General features: G+C 38.8%; 2 long non-coding RNA genes across 2 annotated transcripts in view; both read right to left on the bottom strand.

The window, feature by feature from the left end:
• Positions 1–16,640, bottom strand: part of LOC136558862 (uncharacterized) — a 76,987-nt gene that overhangs the window by 35,615 nt on the left and 24,732 nt on the right. The window lies entirely within an intron of this gene.
• Positions 679–16,640, bottom strand: part of LOC136558874 (uncharacterized) — a 32,960-nt gene continuing 16,998 nt past the window's right edge. The window contains exon 2 of the long non-coding RNA XR_010783941.1: positions 679–4,145. This is a non-coding gene — a long non-coding RNA (uncharacterized lncRNA). The remainder of the gene's footprint in view (positions 4,146–16,640) is intronic.

Here is a 16,640-nt window from a genome sequence, read left to right on the forward strand (position 1 = left end):
ATCAGCCTTTCCATAGGACAAGCTCTGCCTTTGTTTTCACCATGCTTTCGGTCAGCTTGTATTTATGCTCACCCAGGTGCAACCCTAGAGAGTTCTCTCACTTCATCCCTCAACACTGGTAGGAAATAAATTGCTAAAATCTTTGACAGGAGTTATACATATCTTACATCTCACCAGCTGAGCAGTTGTTCCTAAGGTATTAAGGAATTAAACTGGAGGTCCCTTCCCATCTGATTATCTGCATGCAGAGGGTAGGGACTATCATGGGCAGGTGAACAGTGGCCCTGCCTCCTTGGAAACCATAAAATCCATAAGAGAATGAATCAAAATTTTACCCTACAACAAACCCACCCACCTTTCCTTTATTTCCTCCCCTTACATGGCAAAACTGGTATTTGAAAGTCTCCACTCTCCCTGTGTTTGTGTCAAAAAGAGAGAGGTCAGGAGCCCTGCTAGGGCTGGCAGAGCTCAACCCCATTCACCCCCTTCCTGCCCAGGCTCACTGTTGTTTTGATGCTCCAGCTAAAGAAAATCTCTGCAGATTTTTTTTTTGTCCTCAGAATGAAGCTTCCCACTGCTAGCCTTGGGAGACACAGAACATCCTGGCTGGGCAAGAGCTCTTTATGGATATTTCTAGTGCTCTGAGGGAGAAGGGGAAAAAAAACAAACTACAGCAAGTTTATGGTAATTGCTTTAATGAGGCAAAGCCCTTTAGAATGCAAACATGCTCAACAATACACAAAGAAACAATCAAAAAAAGTGGTTTATACAGGCTGTTTTATAAGAAGGTAATAAAAGCAATTGTATGGCATACTCAGTTGCATAAACAGGCTCACCATGGAAGGTGTTTGTGTGAGAGCATGACTATGAATACTTAATTGCTTTCTTATTCTTATTTTCAGTACAAAATACTGCAATCAAAACTTAATCTGTGGCTTGATTTTTAAATAAAAATGTTATATTCCAGTTTCCATTGTTGTAAATACAATGAAGCATGGTCTTTCTGTTAAACAGTATTTTATTTCTTACTCTGTGTAAAGAGGTAAAACTGTGATTAATGTCTATGTCCCTGGCAATATCAAAATGTTTTTCAAATGCAGGATCATTTTTCCTCTTCATATGAAAGGCAGAAGACCAAAATGTTTAAAAGGTCTTCATTAATGACCCAACTGGAAGTCATGGAAACCTTTGGTGAGATCCTTCTGTGGCTGCTAATCCTGTTTGAACCAAGCCCCAAAAGCAATGCAAATTTCAGATCTATTTTCATTCACACATGTCTTCTGAAAAACACAGTCAGTATAAAAGAAGAGTGTAAGGAAATATGAATTTAGGGACCTCAATAAGTTGCAAAATACAAAACTGAAAAATTGTCACCCAATTTCCCTTAACTCTCAGGAGAGTAAATTACTCAGACAAAAAAGGCTTGTATGAATTGTTATACAATCTGCTGTATCTGGAATGTTGTATTCTGCATCTGGTGATTTCTTTTCAATATACGACATTTGTGCCTTAGTGACATCTAGACCAGAGTACTTTTCAAATACTTAGGTATAAGAATTCATTTTTATTTCCTCTCGACTTTCTGCTTTTGTAAGAAATACAGAACTGTCAAAGACCTGTTGTGCATATAAACTGAGTGATAGGTCTAAAAGATTTAGGGAATAAGACTGTCTTATACAAGAAAATGAATATCTGGATGGAAAAAATATATTCATTAATGGTTTGTACTGTAGAGGCTGAGGACATTGCTGAGAAATAACATAACAGTAATACCAGAAAGGCCAGAGTCACTCCCAATGAAAATGGATGTCTCTAGGAAAGAAGAGACAATTTCTGGTTTCAAACTAACAGCAAAAAATGAGTTTAAATTTGATATATTAATTTACTTTTTTTAAAAAAGAATCTCCTCCTATAATATACAGAAAGAAGTAGCACTTTTTCAGTTCACTAGGCATATAAGAATTTCTATCCTTTAAATCGATGGACTCCCTGTTAATGCTACAGGCCACCTGCCAAATTGGAAATGTCATTTTTATTTTTACCTTTCTCATCATTACAGACAGCATAATGCTGTCAGGAATCAAGCAGGTACCATTAAGTGTTTCCTGCTCACAATTTCATTATCATATTTTAATATGTTGCATCACTGATGCCCAAAAACTGTTCACATGAAAAAAATTTTTTAAAAAATTAAAATTAAAAAAAAAAGACAAGGCAGAAGTTCTCAATATGTCCTATCTTAGGGAAAGTAATATTAACACTTTCCATCTCACTACAGTAGAACTACTGCCTAGGAGAACAAAAGAATCTTAATTAAATTGGTGAATACTTTAAACCACATAAGAACAGCAAGAAGAATGTAAACTTTCCTATAACCAAACCCTGACGAACTTGCATGCCAAAATCAGCCTTTCCAGGCACTTATTGGCAGGGTGTCCAAAGGACCAAGAACTCCGAAACACTGACTCTAGACCTTTCAGCAAGGTATCTTACCTTCTTCTTAGACATCAAAATCAAATTGTTTGCTGGTATCTATCCATCTTTGACAATTAAAGGCAAACAGCCTAATCATGATAGTCAAGACCAAACCTTTGCTCAGAAAGTAAAGGGTTTGGATTACATATTACACAGAAAGATCTAGAACACTAATCTGAAATTTTTGGAAGGAATAGAGATCATGCTTTCCTTTTAGTATCTCATTCTTCAGGGATCAGAAAGCAAGTCTACAACCAGAAATCTAAACAAACCAAGAGAATCTGTAATACACTAGAGAAGTGGAATTGAAAAGACAAGTCATTCAGTCTGATGAGGTAGATGGGTGTCTGGAATCATGCTAAATGTTGTCAGCCTTCAAGGTCAAGGAGTCAAGCAAGGGCAGACAGAAAGTTTGTCACAAGGTATCATCTGCTTACAAGGACATGTGAAGAACAGCCAGGTATTAGCCATGAGGAACTTTCTAAAAAGATGTGTGGTATTAACCAGCACTCAAAACTAATCAGAGAGGCTTGGTGAGATGCCACCATATTATTATCTGACTGATCCTAAATGTATTGACTCTAGGATCTGAAAGTAGACTTTATCAATGTATGTATTTTGTCATAGAGGAGTTGTCAAAATTTTCCTCCTCAATCCCTTGACAGAGATGTCTCGTTACAGAAATCAGGCTACAGAGAAGGTAGTCATAGATAAACCATATACTGCTCTTTTGACACTCTCCTGCTTTGATTTCCCCCTTTCTAATAGGAAGCTCTCTGCACTGGGAGCTCAGGTGGGTTCATCCTCCATCAAGATATCCATCTAAGCCACCCAATAATGATCCATTATTATTACCTTGGAGAGGCCTCCATCTCTGCACCACCCTCACAGCAATGCCTCCCAGTGGCACCTCCCCCACCACAGCAGCCTTCCCGTGTGCTGTGGGGGCTGAGGAGAGAGAAATGCAAGTGCTGCCACGTGTGAGCAGCCTGAGCAGGGAACTGACTGCAGGCAGCAGCCCACTGTGGTGCTCCATGTTCTCAAGGGCCTCAAGATAGCAAGAATCAGCAGAGATGCCAACAGACACAGCTTGGCTTGTTTTGCATTGCTGGTTGGTATATTAGATAGTAGATGAGATATCACTCTCTGGATGTGAGCCTGAAGTCAAACTAGGTTGCCTGGTTTGGCTCTATGTGATGTAACACATTCATGACCATATCTCAGTCACATGTAAGCTCTCTCAACCTCACTAACAGAGTCTGCACACTGATCAAACCCATAACAAGGGCTTTATAAAGCATTGTAATTCAAATCTTTGGGAGGTGTAAATGGGTGTGCAGTAGCTATGGCCAAACCCCATTTCCAAGAGCTCTTCCTCTTTACCTGTATTTTTATCACACTTGCATTGGTAAAGTTGCTTACTGAAGAGAGGAAAAAAAAAAAGAAAATAACAGGGAAAAAAAAAAGTGAGTTTCCTTAGAAGAAATGTTGCCCAAGAGCAGTTTACATCATATGTTATCTGGAAGCTGTTCTGTGAAACATCGTAATAATTGCTTTTCCTGGACTGAGACACTTATTAGTAGCAGCTAAAGTTAACAGATTGGAAGATTGCCTGAAGATGATGGATGAGTTTTCTCAGATAGTAGATTTCTGGTCATTTTCCATGGCAGCTGTAAATTAAAAAATAATATAAAGTTAAGCAGTGTTAGGATAGAAGTCACAAATAGTACATGGCAACTGACTTGATCATTAATCATCCTAAATTAATGTTAAAGTGTTACTATGATGAGCCAAACTTTGCCCTGGGCTGTATGCAGAAGTTACTCATTGATTGCAAACGGGAAACAGCACATGTAGGTGAACACTGAATTCAGCCAACTGCTTGTTTGGTTTGCTGGGGTTTTCTAATTACTGCTTGAGGGAGATGGAGATGTTTCTCTTTTAGGAATCTCCTTTCATAACAGTGATCTGGAAGAAAATTATCAAGAGCCATCCTCTGATGTGCAGTCAATACTCCAGGTTATTGCAACAATCTTTCTATGTATTTTTAAAGCTGAAGACAATTAATTCCCTCTATGTTCACTTTTAAGGTTGCTGCAGTCAAAAAATAATTTATTTTTAGGCAGAATGAAGATTTTTGTCCACAACTGAAATTCCTTCTAAGCTAAACAACAATTCTCTGTAGACTTTGTCCTAATTTACCCCGGCATTTTTTATGAAGTGTCTTCTTCAGATAATTAACTAGAGAGGAAGTGCCAGAGACACACATGTTGAAAAAAATTCATACCCCAAGAATCAAATCTGATGTAAATGAAGAAGTCTTGCACTCAGAGACACGCTAATGATTCCTTACCTCTGCAGAATCTGCAGGTCAGAAAACCTGTAATGGCCATGGCAAGGTCATGGAGATACACAGACCTTTGCCTTGTGATCATCTAACTCCTCTCAGCCTCTTTGGCACTGTTATACCAATTGCTTAGGCATGTTTATGTTATACATGCTGTTAGTATTAATGTATACTAGCTACAGGACATTACTTAGTCTCATATTTAATGTCTTTCAGACCTTAGGTACAAATGCTCCACAGTAGTTGCATTGAAAACAATTTAACTTGAATGCCAACCACAGAATACTGTTAGCAGCAGGTTTCTCAGGGCGATTTACTTCTGTTTATCCACAGGGTTTGGTAATAAATACATATATTTTGGGGCCATAGGTACATTAAACACACTCAATAGTCAGAGCTTGTAGAAGCTAATTTCTCTGTCATTGCATTATAGCTAAATCGGTTGCACACGTCTCATTCAATTATACAACTTGAAGAATACCAACAACACAGATTCCTGATTTCAATAGTGCATATGCTTGTTTTAGTGCTTACAATGGATCAGCTTTTAGCACAAGACACTAAAATCATCATGCTTTGAATTTCGGAGTCACAATTTCAAATGTAATACTGTCTTTGTGTGTGTGTCATTAATGGCTTTTTCTGCTTTCTGGATATGTACTATAATATTCAGCACAAATCAAAGCGAAGACTGAAAGGCAACTCACAATGGATATTTGCAGTTAAGCTTTCACATCATCAAATTCTTTACTGATATCAGCTTAGTTAAGTAGTTTCTCAACCAGTAAAAAAATGTGCTCAATAGCCAAATAAAGTATTTGCTGTTAAATCCTGATGGAGAGAAAGTGCCAGGTCAAGTCTATCAAGACTTCAATGGGACTCCTTTACTGGTAGTTATTCCACATGGAAGGCACTCTGCTAGTATAGTAGTACAGAAGGAACAAGGAGAAAGGACGGGTTAAATTCATATCCACAGGAATTGACATACTACTATGATTCCAGTATTTTATAATAGCAATAAAACATATCAAATGGATTAAAAAATGTCTGACAGATCTCAAAAAAGCAGGAATCAGCTGGAATTTGCAGTTGAATGGATCTTTCCAATGTTCCTTTGAGTTCTGTGCAAGGCTTCATGTTCTTTAATAACTTCACCAATGGCCTTGTAAACATATCCCTAAATACAATCTCTGAATGACAAGAGTTTGGCATATGATGAAAACTGGGCAGTCAACAGAAACCAGCAATGGTAAAGGAAAGAACCACAAAGTTATTCAAACAAGAATTCCTTTTAGTAAACAAAAATCAAACTAAAAAATAAGTAATTCCATGTTGATTTTATCATGAGGAAGATGGGAAGACATTAGTTGTTCTCAGGAGAGATTCACAGCAGGGAAATACCAAGTTTAAAAGGACTCTTCCATCTAGCAGAAGCACCAAGGGCTGGAAACTTAAGCCAGACTGAAAGTTAGGTGCCTTTCTAAGAATAAAGGTGATTATGAGTTCAAGAAAAAATTACCAGATACATTTTATGAGCTCTTAAGGCCAAGAGGAATATTCCTCTCACCAAAACTAGATTTTTTTTTTATTTAACATAAGAAGAGATAGTGGAGATAGTGGAGATATAAGCAAATTGATCATATTTTATCAGTATAAATACATGCAAATTTAACCAGAGCCAACATTTTCTCTTCTGCCAGTGATATGTCTCATTAAGAAAACTGCCTTTTAAGAATTGTCTTCTAAAGAGATGGGTTATCATTGTTTAATCTTAAGAGATATTATTAAATAAAAGGTTTATCAAACATTTTAGTACAGTTTAGAAAGTTTAATACAGTGTAAAATACAACTTGTCTTGCAACATTGCAAATTTCTGGAGAGAACAGCCTTTATTTTTTAGATACAAACCTGAAGTAAAAGAGAGTGAAGAAATGGAATTCATCTCAGATTCACAAATCTTAATAGATTAATCAGGAAAATACTGCCACCATATATGCTTCAAAATACATGTGTGGCCCTGGTGCTATTTTTAAAATAATTAGCATAATAATATATCTTCAGATACTTTCTGTTTCTATCAAATAACCAATAATAGCTGTTAGCATCCTTCCTTCTTCCATTTTGTAACATGTTATATCTTCCAGAAACTGGCTAGGCCAGTGACATTACTGAAAACAGAGAGTAAATCCATTTAAAACAATGTGAGTAAAAGCAGAATCTGTCTGTTTGCTTTTGCATGGTTAGAACAAAAAGCTCCATTGCTGCTTTTACAGCTAAAGAGCATTTTATAATGAGCTCTGAAATTTTTGGGAAATTCGGATTACAATGTTGGTTTAACATCAGACAGTCCATTGTTTAGATGTAGGATCACTGTGATGTCCGGTCTCTGAAAAGTTTAGTTTTCCTTTTGATATTAAAAAGACCACTGAAATAATCCACAAAGAGCTCAGGCCTCAGGAAAGAAATCTGAAAAACAAACACTGTTAAAGATCGGTAAGACCCGATTATGTGGCTGACAATTACATGTGATAACAATTAAAATTATCTGATTCCAACCACATGGCATCTTAATACAGCAGATCTCCAAGTAAATAACATGTCACATAACAGGTTTTGATTGATGTTGTCAGCAGCCTTTTGAATGTTACAGATACCTTCCCATCAATGCCTTAGAAACCAGTGGAGACTGCTGACCTCAGCCTAACCTGAAATTATTTGCATGTACCTAAATACTCTAGTTCTAACTGCTTGGTAACCTAAAATTCTTCTTTTACTTTATAGATACTTGTACATGGTGTCCATCTCCTTCCTCCCAGTTGTAAATAACTTTGCTAATATATGCATTTGTGGTTTTAATGAAAACCCTAGATGCTTTCTGAGAGGCCTTTCAGTTACCTGCCAGTACCAATCTGGGAACATACATCTGATTGCAAGCCAGCTGAAGCACTCCAAACAATTTCTGAAGTCCATGGCTTGGCTGGCATAGGGGACCTAACCAGGGAGAACATGGAGCTGCCAAGGAGCTGCCTCTGAGCAGCATGAGGTTACTTTGCTGCCAACTTTAATTTGCGTTTAAAAAAATAGGGATGAGTTAATGATTGCTAAACCAACAAATCATCCTCCTATTGGAGGAGCCCCAGAGGACATCCTGTCTCCAGCAGTGATGTACCCAGTAAGAAAACACATTGTCACATTGTCTAGAATGGGCATACAAAAAGCAGAGGGGATGGGAGCAGGAATTTGGAGTATTTTCATGGTGCCAAGTCTCCACACATGTTCTTGGCTTAGTCTTATGCTCCTTCTTTTCCTCTAGACTAGCCCAAGAGCTACTCTTCAGATCTGTGATGCAAGTTTTATTGTTTCCTTCTGTATACTGTTAAGTGGGAAGTGAAACAAAATGTCTTAAAAATGAATTGAGGAATAATACCATACATTTGTTAGAAGGACAGTTTTTGCTACCATTGTTGTTTTTAAAAAACAACTTTTTCTATTTTGGCATCTAAATCAGGATTTCAACATCACAGCTGGAAAAGCAGCTGTCTTTTCTAACCAGGGCTGCCACAAACACAGCTCTCCCACTGTAGGATATAGAGTCAGCAGCTTGTTGAGAATGAAGCTTTAGTTGAGATATTGCAACTGTTTAGAAGGTGCTGCTGAAGGTGAGCAAAAACCCTATGAGTTATTCGTATCAGTTTCACTGGTCTGACAAAGCATGTTATCCAGCCATGATGCAAGGTCCTGCCTGTGATATAAATAGATTGGGTTTTTAACCAATAAGTTGTATTCTTTATACCAGATCACGCTGATGAGAAAGAAAAATATGAAGCAACAAAACTCATGAGCAGACAAGGCAACTCAGCAGTCATACTTGACACCTCAGTCATAAACGTGTTTCTGTCCTGAGGAACAGTTCTACAGGTCAGGCACAGCTTTCTCTAAATAGCCTTCCCAGTAAGCAACAGTCATTTGACTGCCCCAAGGATGTCATCTTAATGTAGAGGAAATATATCTGGTTTCCAATGATAAAAAGAGAAGAATTATCTACATGGTCCATGCTAAATTAGAATCATGTATTTCTTCCCTGCAAGGAAAGTTACATTTGCTGTAGGTATGCACCAGAACTGTTAGCACTGTGGGAGAGCAGGTTCCCAGAAGCACCTGCTCATTGAAGTACACCAAACTTATGTATGAAAACTCTCCATATTCACATACCTCTAAACCTTCAACACTAATCAGACAGCCACATTCCTTGTCCTGAACTCCAGAGGTCGCTCCAAAAAACCAAGTCACATGATACTTAGACTTTACAGAGAAAAGATCTCAATGTTGTGCAAGAATACATCAGACAAAGTGGCCAAATCATTAAAGAACCATTGATAGAGCGATGAACTGAGTACATAAACAAGCCAAACTGTACAAAACCAGATGTAGCCGTGCATCTGCAAAGATGTAGCCATAGTCATTTTCTCTGAAGAACAGCATGACAGAGGTAGTTCATCTGGTATGTGTTTTCCACCCCTGATGTTCAAGACTATACACTCAGAAGCTACTTTACAAGTATAACATTTGTGCAGCTGAAGCATGAGCAGAGGTGATTAGCATGGGAGCAGGGCCTCTCATTTTCTTCATGCAGAGCATAATACAAAGGCACTTTGATCTTTAGGGGGATCTCTACCACAGTGCAAACTAATAATGATGTTAACACAACAGTAATAATAGGTACAGATAGCAATGCTGAACCTTAAACATGTATCCATTATAAACACATAAATATTCAGTTGTCTACTGTAAGAGCACAGGTCATACACTCTTTAGCTTCATTTCCCTCCTACACATCCAAAAGTAGGCAGGAAAATATTGAAATATATTTATTTGTTGGAAAACAGTATCTTTTCAAATTGGCATGGCAGAAATTTGGAGAATCAGGCTGCTAATGGGAATCTGAGGATGTATATAATATAAGAAGCAAACAGAATATTTGAGCCATAGAAGAATCTCCAGAAATAACCAAAACAGCAGAGATATTCTTTTAAAGTTGTACAGAACGGTTGTGAAAAATCTAATTTCCCTGCAATGTTTTGAAAAAGTTAGCATCTACTTACAAATCAGCTGGGGGGCTCAGATTATTATTCTATTGATTCTATATATGACTTTCTGGTTTTGTATGGGTTTTTCATGTTTGGGGGGTTCGATTTGGCATTTGTTTTCTTGTATATTTTTTGGAATAAAGGAGAAATTACCAACCTATAGCCTCCAGACCAGCTCCCAAAGGCCAGAATAGCTTATCCAACCAATAGCTACATTTTGCTGTCCTGTCCTTTACTAAGGCCTTAAGTCAGAAGCAAAAGATTATCTGCAAGCTGTTAAATTGACAAAAAAAAGTGATCAGAAGCTTGGTCTTAGCATTGCTTTTGCCCAAGGCTCTCTGGCCTCTACACCATTACAAACCAGGAATTGCATCCGTCCTAAATGGGGCACATCCCCACCACATGATGGACAGGTGATGTGAAAAGCCCTGTGACAAAAGTGTGTGTTAACCTCACCCTTGTTACAGGCACTGCTTGAACTCCTCATCTGTTACCAAAATAAGCATTTCTGAAGAAAGGACTCGCATTTTAATTTTCTAATGGATATGCCTCTCATTGAGTTAGAGGTCAGTGCACATATTTCTTCCTTAAAATGACACAATCCTCCAAATCAAAAGGCTGAGATTGACACAAGGAATGTGGACTACATATTTATGGAGTAAACACAACTATTATTTGTTGCCAGAACAAGGCTTTGGATATACATATCACCAGTCTAGCATTTTCTTGAAGTTGTGTGTAGTGCTTTTCTGTCACAATGTTTCATCCAGGACATCCATATTTTGGATGTATGCAGAAAAAGAGCATCCCTGCTTTGGAAAATAACATGCCAAGAACAGAAGGGCTAAAAAAGGCCCAAGAAGTAGAACATTCAGAAGGTCATCAACAGTGCCATTTTCTGCAGGCATCATAGCAAGAGACTAGGCAGATTGAATGTGGAGAAGGTAGTGCCCTGGTGAAAGAATTCAGGGACACTGAATAATACCAGTGGGGCTGCATAGAAGAAGCCAAGTATCTCTGTTATTTTCTGCTAAAAGAGAATCAGCTGAACTCCAAAGTGACTGAAAAGTGATGAGCTAGTGCTTCAGAGAGGGGTTGAAAACAGGGAGGTGGGGCTGTTTGCATAGTTTTGTTTGGCATGGTTTCATTGTTCACAAAAATAAAGGGAAAAAACAATATTCCAAAACTCTTTCTGGGCAGTTAATAATTATTTTTCTCCCTTGGATTACAACACACATAAATATCAACAACCCTTTTGGCTATGTGGGCCTGGAGCCCTGCTCAGGCTTTGCATGTGGAGTTCCTAAGGAGCTGTCCCACTTGATGCATGTTGAAAGCCTCTCCCCTTAGAAATGCATTTGGGCTGGTGCCTTGAAGGGACATCTGAAACCTGCCTATGCTGCTTTCCTTTTTTTTCCTGTTCTTGTTGTCAGGCTCATCATGCTGAGTCATATCTGCATCTAGATCATAATGATTATCCTGAAATGTCAGCAGCTGCTCTTTTCACCCCCATATGGTGCCAGATTTAGGATGAGGTTTCCTTAATGCATAAACAATGACTATAATTGTGGTTTTTGACAACCAAGGTATCGCAGAGATGTTATTCTGTTGTAAAAAACCTGCATTTCCACAGTGGTAATGAAGGGGTGGGTCATAATGACCCATATGTTTCTTTGCATTTCTCTCCAAAGAAAGCCTATGACATAAGTGAATCCCTGTCAGCATGGCTTTCGGCCATCAGATGTTGTTTGACACGGGAAACATCTAAAAGCTTTAACAGCAAATAGCTTCCTAACTGTAAGAGCATTATTCTCCTAATTCCAGAGATGGTTGTTTGATAGACAAAAAACTGGCTTTAACCTCTATTCTCTTAATTCAGATGTAATTTCCTTGCAGTCTGCAGATAGTCTTATCCCTTAGTGTTGCTTAAAGTTACAAGCTCCCTTTAAAAGCCAGCTAAAAAGAAGCTGAGGTGTCAGAGAAACCAAAAAGAGAACAAACAGACAAACAAACAAACAAAAACCCTAGTAGGACTTGACAAAAGAAATGAAGAAAACAAAGCTCTATCTCTTCTTTCATTTATGGATGTACATCAAAAGTATTTCCACTATCTATTATCTGTGGAGACAGAAGATAGTAGAACTGTCAGTGAGAGGGGAATTTAGTCCCAGCACGTCCATTCTGTATTTTAGTGCCAAATAAAGCAATACAGAGATAAATAAAAGATAAGCAAGTAGAAAATCTTGTGAGGGCAAAGAGAGGGTGAACATCATGTACTATTGTTCAAGACTGGGAGAAGAGGCATTGAAGCTGATGGAAGTAACCACCACCCTTCATCTGAGATAACAGAGCCAAGTAGTTCTTTGATGAGGTAATACAGGTTTCTGAGACAAGGCAAAAGTACACCCTAAATCTTGAATAATGTAGGCAGATGGTACTGATGGTTATTGCTTTGGGTAAGGGTGTATTTGTGTGTATGCATGTACAAGAGAAAAAGGTAGCTGAAACAGAAAGAGAAATAAGCTCTAAACAGAGCAGCTAAAAGGAAACTATCCAGGCATAAAGCCTAAAGGGAGAACTTACTGGGAATACTGAACACACAAAAAAAAGTGATGCTGTAAGCAAAGATACTGTCTTTGGTGGTTTTGATTGCATCTGCAGGCTGAGAGAGGGAAGCTGGCATGTTCTTTGTAAATAGGTAGAACTGAAGCCAAGAAAGGGCCTGACTCCATCAATGGTTTAGCTTCCTAACCAGAACAAGCTCTGATATGTGATCCTCTGTGTCAAAGGAAGAAATATTATAGATAACAAAGCAGACTACAGGAAAGACTTCAGACAAACCTATGGTATCCTGAGAAAGCTAAGGATGTTGTAATGAATTAAATCTTCTTGTAGTGAATCAAAAGTCATATGTACAGAAATTATTGCAAATACAAAATGCTTTACCAGATAGAAACACTGGCACTCCATTTTTAACTAAAAGAAGCTCCTCCAAAGCTTAAACGAGCCCTCAAAAACTAGACTGAGAAGGTTCTATTGTTCTGCAGGCTGAGAGGTTCAGGTTCAGTGAGACAAAAGCGGGAGGCAAGATCCAGGGCAGTGTTCCTCTGTGAGAACAAAGTCCTTCCAGGCTCACTGTATAGGTGCTTCAGCCTCATACCCAAAGCTGGCCTATACAGCTAAGCCCTAATTAGGTGCTTAAGGTCCCATTCACTCCTTCCCCTGAAATAATCTATGAGACCAGATGTCATGTACCAAATGGTACATAAAATGCCAGAGAGAGGTCTACAATTTTGCTGTTTTCAACCCCGTACCAGCCTTCCTGCTGAAGCTGAGGAGATGAAAATCAGTTGGAGAGATGAGCACAGAAATTACCTCTGCAGTAACCTGAAGTGTACCTGCTCTGTTCTTCCATGCCACCAAGAGGTACACATCACCCTCCTAAAGAGCAGTTATAATTTGGATCTCTAGCACTAAAACCATACTGCGCTTCCACAGCTGTAACTGAGAAACAAAATTAGTCTGACTGGAAGCTATTCTGATCCTTCACAAACTAGGCACAGAACAAAATTTTTAGGATGGCAAATATCCAGTCACAGTTGAAACTTTAATACATTTTTACTTTCCCTCTGGGCATTGTTTCATCCACTTGGATTATACCTATCTACTTAGATTTAGCTAAGAATTTGGCACCTAGGATAAAGCAGTTGTCTATGCCTTCTTTTTAGTTAGGAGGTAGATGGAGGTAGATGTTCACTTCCAGAAACATATCACCATAGCCTAACAGAGAATTTAAAGTCAGACATCTCTGAAAAATAGTACAGGATGTCTTTTTGCATTGACTGAAGTGGGAACCCAGACAGCTAGTCAGTCTGGACACATACTTTGGGACAGTAGCAGACAAGGCCTACACAAGTTTTTGTCTACTGCGCCATGATATACTTCAAAATCTTTCTCAAGGGCATCTGTGGTTACTTGTGTAACCTTTCTTGGGTGTGTCAAAAAAGACACTGTCAAATGCAGTAAACTCATGAGAATAGGAGATCCAAGAAGGGCTCTCAGAGAAAAGAGCCATTAGACAGGCTGCTTGGGTGGGTATGAGGAACAAACCTCGCATGGCTTCTGTGCATGAAGGAGCACTACTAGTCATTCAGTATTCCTCTCTCATAAAAAGTTGTGTGTGGTGGGAAGAAACAAGAGCACTGGTGCTGTCTCAAAAAGGTGTGGCTTGTTCAGGTTAGACTTCAGAGCCACAGTTGTCTGAATGAGGACTAGTAAGAGATGTAGAGCGTTTTGATCTGTCTGCCACTCTGTAAGGGATAATAGGCAGTTGTTTTATTATTCCTTCAGTGTAATGTACAAGGATGATTTGTAATGAGGCAGAATCTAGGATAAATAGCTCTTGCTATAATACTTTGCCTTCAGATATCTCAAGAGCTAATCTGCGGTGGGTATGCTTGCTGTAAATCAGAGGCTATGTCTTTGCATTTGGAAGTCACTATTATTATGTTAAAGGGTGTATCCTTTCATAGTTCAAGTATGGCATTTGGAAAGAAGTAATTTCACCTCAGAGTGGAAGCTTCCCTGGGGCACAGATCTTCAACAGTAAAATTTTGTGTGTGTGCTTTGACAAACGCATGCCCAGTGGGCATGTGCCAAATTATGCCTTTGAAGCCATGGAAGCCTTGCTGTGGGAACCTAGAACTTTGAAGAATTTCTCAAGGGAGAGGAAGCAAAGCCAGCTGGACTCATTTTCTATAGACAGAAATTTAATTGCTAGCTAGCAGCTACTACATTAGAAGAGAAATCATCTCAGAGACCTGGAACATGGTGGTGTGAACCCTTGTTAGAGGAGTTGGGAGACAGCTTGACTGTGACCCATCCAGATTCCTCTCTTTGCACATTCTTTTAAACTTCAGTATTTACTGTCATAGTAAAATGTGATCATAATTATAAGAACCAACACATCATCATTATTACTCAGCACCTAAGAACAAACTGTAAATACTCTGCTTTTGACTGCATACCAGCTGAACAATTTCTTTGAAACTAATACATATCAATTCAGCAGACTTACAAGCATGAAAATAACTTGATACAATAAAATTTATGTACAGTCTTTTCTGCAAGAAGTGTTTTATTTTCACAACCCAGTGACTTCATCTTTCCTATTCTCTGAGACATAACCTTGCAGCTCCTGAGGAGCAGGTTCCTCTTTGTGGTAGTAGATACCTGTCCTCCTCTGTGAGCTCTTTTTTGACTTCATCCTTCTTCAGTGCTCTCAATGTCCTATGTAATCCTTAACTCACACAAATGCACATTATTTTGCCTGACCAACAAAAAACAAAACTGCTGTAAAATACTGCCCCAAAAATGGCAAGTATATGTGTGTGTGTGTGTGTGTGTGTGTGTGTGTGTGTGGTGTAAAATGGTAATTCACATGTTACTGTACTATTAAGATAATGTTTCTCTACCAAAATAATTATAAGTAAAGCACTTCAGATAATAATTAAAAATCTTACTTAGGGAAATTGCCTAGTGAAAGGAGGCTCAGGATATGCCCTTATCGCTCCTCTGAGGTTAGTGCTAATTGGCAGACAACAAAGCCTATGAATTCAGAATTTGATTGTTGCCTTCTGCTTTTCTCCACTGACAGGTGAGCACACCTCCCCCTCTGTTAGTCCTGTGATTTATCTGTACTTGTATGCAAACCTCTGATAAGAACAGTCCATCACTCCGTTGGACTCTGTACCAACCTCCTCCCTTTTCACATGAGAAACAAATACTATGATTCATAGAGACATTTAGGTGCTTTGCTGATTGGGATCTGATTGGTCAGACTCACAAGGACTTTGAAATATCTTCAACCAGTTGATCTCCTCGCTCCATGCGCATCCTCTTACTCCTCAGTAATGGCAAAGAAACCAGACCTGTTTCACTACAGGTTAAATCATCACTGCCACTCTATGCCCAACATTTCTACCAAAAGACCTACATTCCTCCAGTGACATGCACTGGGGAACTGGCGAAGATTAAAAACAACCCAGAAAAAAAAAGTAAAGCAAAACAAAACAAAAACCTCACAAATTTTAAATTAGATTAGTTGCCTTCTCAGGGATACGATCTCATGGCATGACAGCAGAGCTGGTTGCACTGATTTAATTATTTGTTCATATAACTACACTTTGGGTCATATCAGCCCGTTTGCTCTGGGTGAAAGTGCACACAAGGACAGTCACTGCTGATCAACTGAGACACAATAGCTTGTTAAATTGTTATTAACTGATCATAAGTCTGAGTCCCAAATGTCTTACCCGAGGTCACCCAGCAGTTTGAGACACACCCAGCAACAGAACATCCCCAGAGTCCAGCCTAGTGTCAAATACAATGGCACTTTTCCTCTCTAATTGCAACCAATTGTCACTGTCTTTTGCTGGGTGTAACCAGGAGAAAATGGACATGGGAATGAACTAGCACTGTCCAGTGAGCCCTTCCAGTTTCAGCTGAAGCATATTGGCAAGACTCCATCAGGACAACTCCATGGTTTCACCAGGTTTTGTTTCTCCATGGGCAACAAGTGATTAGATAGAGTAACTCAGAGAAAAATTCTTGTGATATGTGTAGGTGTTGTCCTGGACAATATGTTTCAGGGAGAGTGGGCATCATCTTCAGAAACAAAAAGCATTTTTGACCCCAGAGAAGCTTGTCCAACTCAATGCCTTCCTTTCCTA

This window comes from Molothrus aeneus, chromosome 1, assembly GCF_037042795.1.
Source record: "Molothrus aeneus isolate 106 chromosome 1, BPBGC_Maene_1.0, whole genome shotgun sequence".
In the NCBI taxonomy this organism is placed as follows: domain Eukaryota; kingdom Metazoa; phylum Chordata; class Aves; order Passeriformes; family Icteridae; genus Molothrus; species Molothrus aeneus.